Genomic DNA, 6,000 nt, shown 5'->3' on the forward strand with positions numbered 1-6,000 from the left:
AGATATTTCGGATCCCTTTGAACACTATAGGGCCAAAGGAAATATCCTCCGATAACAAAGAGAAAGAAGCTTTCTGAGAAACTTCTTTGTGTTCTGTGAAATCATCTCACAGAGTTACAGCTTTCCCCTCAAGAAGCCTTTCGCTAAGACAGTTCTTGTGGAATTGGCAAAGTGATATTTGGAAGCCCATAGAGGGCTATGGTGAAAAAGGAAATATCCTCAGATGAAATCTGGAAAGAAGCTTTCTTAGAAACTGCTTAGTGTTCTGTTAATTCATCTCACAGAGTTACATCTGTATTTCGTGGATCTGTTTGCTAGCCTTATTTCTGTGGAATCTGAGAACAGATATTTCGGATCCCTTTGAAGACTATAGGGCCAAAGGAAATATCCTCCGATAACAAAGAGAAAGAAGCTTTCTGAGAAACTTCTTTGTGTTCTGTGAAATATTCTCACAGAGTTACAGCTTTCCCCTCAAGAAGCCTTTCGCTAAGACAGTTCTTGGGGAATTGGCAAAGTGATATTTGGAAGCCCATAGAGGGCTATGTTGAAAAAGGAAATATCCTCAGATGAAATCAGGAAAGAAGCTTTCTTGGAAACTGCTTAGTGTTCTGTTAATTCATCTCAGAGAGTTACATCTGTATTTCGTGGATCTCTTTGCTAGCCTTATTTCTGTGGAATCTGAGAACAGATATTTCGGATCCCTTTGAAGACTATAGGGCCAAAGGAAATATCCTCCGATAACAAAGAGAAAGAAGCTTTCTGAGAAACTTCTTTGTGTTCTGTGAAATCATCTCACAGAGTTACAGCTTTCCCCTCGAGAAGCCTTTCGCTAAGACAGTTCTTGTGGAATTGGCAAACTGATATTTGGAAGCCCATAGAGGGCTATGGTGAAAAAGGAAATATCCTCAGATGAAATCTGGAAAGAAGCTTTCTGAGAAACTGCTTAGTGTTCTGTTAATTCATCTCACAGAGTTATATCTGTATTTCGTGGATCTCTTTGCTAGCCTTATTTCTGTGGAATCTGAGAACAGATATTTCGGATCCCTTTGAAGACTATAGGGCCAAAGGAAATATCCTCCGATAACAAAGAGAAAGAAGCTTTCTGAGAAACTTCTTTGTGTTCTGTGAAATCATCTCACAGAGTTACAGCTTTCCTCTCAAGAAGCCTCTCGCTAAGACAGTTCTTGTGGAATTGGCAAAGTGATATTTGGAAGCCCTTAGAGGGCTATGGTGAAAAAGGAAATATCCTCAGATGAAATCTGGAAAGAAGCTTTCTTGGAAACTGCTTAGTGTTCTGTTAATTCATCTCACAGAGTTATATCTGTATTTCGTGGATCTCTTTGCTAGCCTTCTTTCTCTGGAATCTGAGAACAGATATTTCGGATCCCTTTGAAGACTATAGGGCCAAAGGAAATATCCTCCAATAACAAAGAGAAAGAAGCTTTCTGAGAAACTTCTTTCTGTTCTGTGAAATCATCTCACAGAGTTACAGCTTTCCCCTCAAGAAGCCTTTCGCTAAGACAGTTCTTATGGAATTGGCAAAGTGATATTTGGAAGCCCATAGAGGGCTATGGTGAAAAAGGAAATATCCTCAGATGAAATCTGGAAAGAAGCTTTCTGAGAAACTGCTAAGTGTCCTGTTAATTCACCTCACAGAGTTACATCTGTATTTCGTGGATCTCTTTGCTAGCCTTATTTCTGTGGAATCTGAGAACAGATATTTCGGATCCCTTTGAAGACTATAGGGCCAAAGGAAATATCCTCCGATAACAAAGAGAAAGAATCTTTCTGAGAAACTTCTTTGTGTTCTGTGAAATCATCTCACAGAGTTAGAGCTTTCCCCTCGAGAAGCCTTTCGCTAAGACAGTTCTTGTGGAATTGGCAAAGTGATATTTGGAAGCCCATAGAGGGCTATGGTGAAAAAGGAAATATCCTCAGATGAAATCTGGAAAGAAGCTTTCTTAGAAACTGCTTAGTGTTCTGTTAATTCATCTCACAGAGTTACATCTGTATTTCGTGGATCTCTTTGCTAGCCTTATTTCTGTGGAATCTGAGAACAGATATTTCGGATCCCTTTGAAGACTATAGGGCCAAAGGAAATATCCTCCGATAACAAAGAGAAAGAAGCTTTCTGAGAAACTTCTTTGTGTTCTGTGAAATATTCTCACAGAGTTACAGCTTTCCCCTCAAGAAGCCTTTCGCTAAGACAGTTCTTGTGGAATTGGCAAAGTGATATTTGGAAGCCCATAGAGGGCGATGGTGAAAAAGGAAATATCCTCAGATGAAATCTGGAAAGAAGCTTTCTGAGAAACTGCTTAGTGTTCTTTTAATTCATCTCACAGAGTTACATCTGTATTTCGTGGATCTCTTTGCTAGCCTTATTTCTGTGGAATCTGAGAACAGATATTTCGGATCTCTTTGAAGACTATAGGGCCAAAGGAAATATCCTCCAATAACAAAGAGAAAGACGCTTTCTGAGAAACTTCTTTGTGTTCTGTGAAATCATCTCACAGAGTTACAGCTTTCCCCTGAAGAAGCCTTTCGCTAAGACAGTTCTTGTGGAATTGGCAAAGTGATATTTGGAAGCCCTTAGAGGGCTATGGTGAAAAAGGAAATATCCTCAGATGAAATCTGGAAAGAAGCTTTCTGAGAAACTGCTTAGTGTTCTGTTAATTCATCTCACAGAGCTACATCTGTATTTCGTGGATCTCTTTGCTAGCCATTTTTCTGTGGAATCTGAGAACAGATATTTCCGATCCCTTTGAAGAATATAGGGCCAAAGGAAATATCCTCCGATAACAAAGAGAAAGAAGCTTTCTGAGAAACTTCTTTGTGTTCTGTGAAATCATCTCACAGAGTTACAGCTTTCCCCTCAAGAAGCCTTTCGCTAAGACAGTTCTTGTGGAATTCGCAAAGTGATATTTGGAAGCCCATAGAGGGCTATGGTGAAAAAGGAAATATCCTCAGATGAAATCTGGAAAGAAGCTTTGTTGGAAACTGCTTAGTGTTCTGTTAATTCATCTCACAGACTTACATCTGTATTTCGTGGATCTCTTTGCTAGCCTTATTTCTGTGGAATCTGAGAACAGATATTTCGGATCCCTTTGAAGCCTATAGGGCCAAGGGAAATATCCTCCGATAACAAAGAGAAAGAAGGTTTCTGAGAAACGTCTTTGGGTTCTGTGAAATCATCTCACAGAGTTACAGCTTTCCCCTCAAGAAGCCTTTCGCTAAGACAGTTCTTGTGGAATTGGCAAAGTGATATTTGGAAGCCCATGGAGGGCTATGGTGAAAAAGGAAATATCCTCAGATGAAATCTGGAAAGAAGCTTTCTGAGAAACTGCTTAGTGTTCTGTTAATTCATCTCACAGACTTACGTCTGTATTTCGTGGATCTCTTTGCTAGCCTTATTTCTGTGAAGTCTGAGAACAGATATTTCGGATCCCTTTGAAGACTACAAGGCCAAAGGAAATATCCTCCGATAACAAAGAGAAAGAAGCTTTCGGAGAAACTTCTTTGTGTTCTGTGAAATCATCTCACAGAGTTACAGCTTTCCTCTCGAGAAGCCTTTCGCTAAGACAGTTCTTGTGGAATTGAAAAAGTGATATTTGGAAGCCCATAGAGGGCTATGGTGAAAAAGGAAATATCCTCAGATGAAATCTGGAAAGAAGCTTTCTGAGAAACTGCTTAGTGTTCTGTTAATTCATCTCACAGAGTTACATCTGTATTTCGTGGATCTCTTTGCTAGCCTTATTTCTGTGGAATCTGAGAACAGATATTTCGGATCCCTTTGAAGACTATAGGGCCAAAGGAAATATCCTCCGATAACAAAGAGAAAGAAGCTTTCTGAGAAACTTCTTTGTGTTCTGTGAAATCATCTCACAGAGTCACAGCTTTCCCCTCAAGAAGCCTTTCGCTAAGACAGTTCTTGTGGAATTGGCAAAGTGATATTTGGAAGCCCATAGAGGGCTATGGTGAAAAAGGAAATATCCTCAGATGAAATCTGGAAAGAAGCTTTCTTAGAAACTGCTTAGTGTTCTGTTAATTCATCTCACAGAGTTACATCTGTATTTCGTGGATCTGTTTGCTAGCCTTATTTCTGTGGAATCTGAGAACAGATATTTCGGATCCCTTTGAAGACTATAGGGCCAAAGGAAATATCCTCCGATAACAAAGAGAAAGAAGCTTTCTGAGAAACTTCTTTGTGTTCTGTGAAATATTCTCACAGAGTTACAGCTTTCCCCTCAAGAAGCCTTTCGCTAAGACAGTTCTTGGGGAATTGGCAAAGTGATATTTGGAAGCCCATAGAGGGCTATGTTGAAAAAGGAAATATCCTCAGATGAAATCAGGAAAGAAGCTTTCTTGGAAACTGCTTAGTGTTCTGTTAATTCATCTCAGAGAGTTACATCTGTATTTCGTGGATCTCTTTGCTAGCCTTATTTCTGTGGAATCTGAGAACAGATATTTCGGATCCCTTTGAAGACTATAGGGCCAAAGGAAATATCCTCCGATAACAAAGAGAAAGAAGCTTTCTGAGAAACTTCTTTGTGTTCTGTGAAATCATCTCACAGAGTTACAGCTTTCCCCTCGAGAAGCCTTTCGCTAAGACAGTTCTTGTGGAATTGGCAAAGTGATATTTGGAAGCCCATAGAGGGCTATGGTGAAAAAGGAAATATCCTCAGATGAAATCTGGAAAAAAGCTTTCTGAGAAACTGCTTAGTGTTCTGTTAATTCATCTCACAGAGTTACATCTGTATTTCGTGGATCTCTTTGCTAGCCTTATTTCTGTGGAATCTGAGAACAGATATTTCGGATCCCTTTGAAGACTGTAGGGCCAAAGGAAATATCCTCCGATAACAAAGAGAAAGAAGCTTTCTGAGAAACTTCTTTGTGTTCTGTGAAATCATCTCACAGAGTTACAGCTTTCCTCTCAAGAAGCCTCTGGCTAAGACAGTTCTTGTGGAATTGGCAAAGTGATATTTGGAAGCCCTTAGAGGGCTATGGTGAAAAAGGAAATATCCTCAGATGAAATCTGGAAAGAAGCTTTCTTGGAAACTGCTTAGTGTTCTGTTAATTCATCTCACAGAGTTACATCTGTATTTCGTGGATCTCTTTGCTAGCCTTATTTCTGTGGAATCTGAGAACAGATATTTCGGATCCCTTTGAAGACTATAAAGCCAAAGGAAATATCCTCCGATAACAAAGAGAAAGAAGCTTTCTGAGAAACTTCTTTGTGTTCTGTGAAATCATCTCACAGAGTTACAGCTTTCCCCTCAAGAAGCCTTTCGCTAAGACAGTTCTTGTGGAATTGGCAAAGTGATATTTGGAAGCCCATAGATGGCTATGGTGAAAAAGGAAATATCCTCAGATGAAATGTGGAAAGAAGCTTTTTGAAAACTACTTAGTGTTCTGTTAATTCATCTCACAGAGTTATATCTGTATTTCGTGGATCTCTTTGCTAGCCTTCTTTCTGTGGAATCTGAGAACAGATATTTCGGATCCCTTTGAAGACTATAGGGCCAAAGGAAATATCCTCCGATAACAAAGAGAAAGAAGCTTTCTGAGAAACTTCTTTCTGTTCTGTGAAATCATCTCACAGAGTTACAGCTTTCCCCTCAAGAAGCCTTTCGCTAAGACAGTTCTTGTGGAATTGGCAAAGTGATATTTGGAAGCCCATAGAGGGCTATGGTGAAAAAGGAAATATCCTCAGATGAAATCTGGAAAGAAGCTTTCTGAGAAACTGCTAAGTGTCCTGTTAATTCACCTCACAGAGTTACATCTGTATTTCGTGGATCTCTTTGCTAGCCTTATTTCTGTGGAATCTGAGAACAGATATTTCGGATCCCTTTGAAGACTATAGGGCCAAAGGAAATATCCTCCGATAACAAAGAGAAAGAAGCTTTCTGAGAAACTTCTTTGTGTTCTGTGAAATCATCTCACAGAGTTACAGCTTTCCCCTCGAGAAGGCTTTCGCTAAGACAGTTCTTGTGGAATTGGCAA

Source organism: Macaca nemestrina, chromosome 5 (genome assembly GCF_043159975.1).
Source record: "Macaca nemestrina isolate mMacNem1 chromosome 5, mMacNem.hap1, whole genome shotgun sequence".
Lineage (NCBI taxonomy): Eukaryota > Metazoa > Chordata > Mammalia > Primates > Cercopithecidae > Macaca > Macaca nemestrina.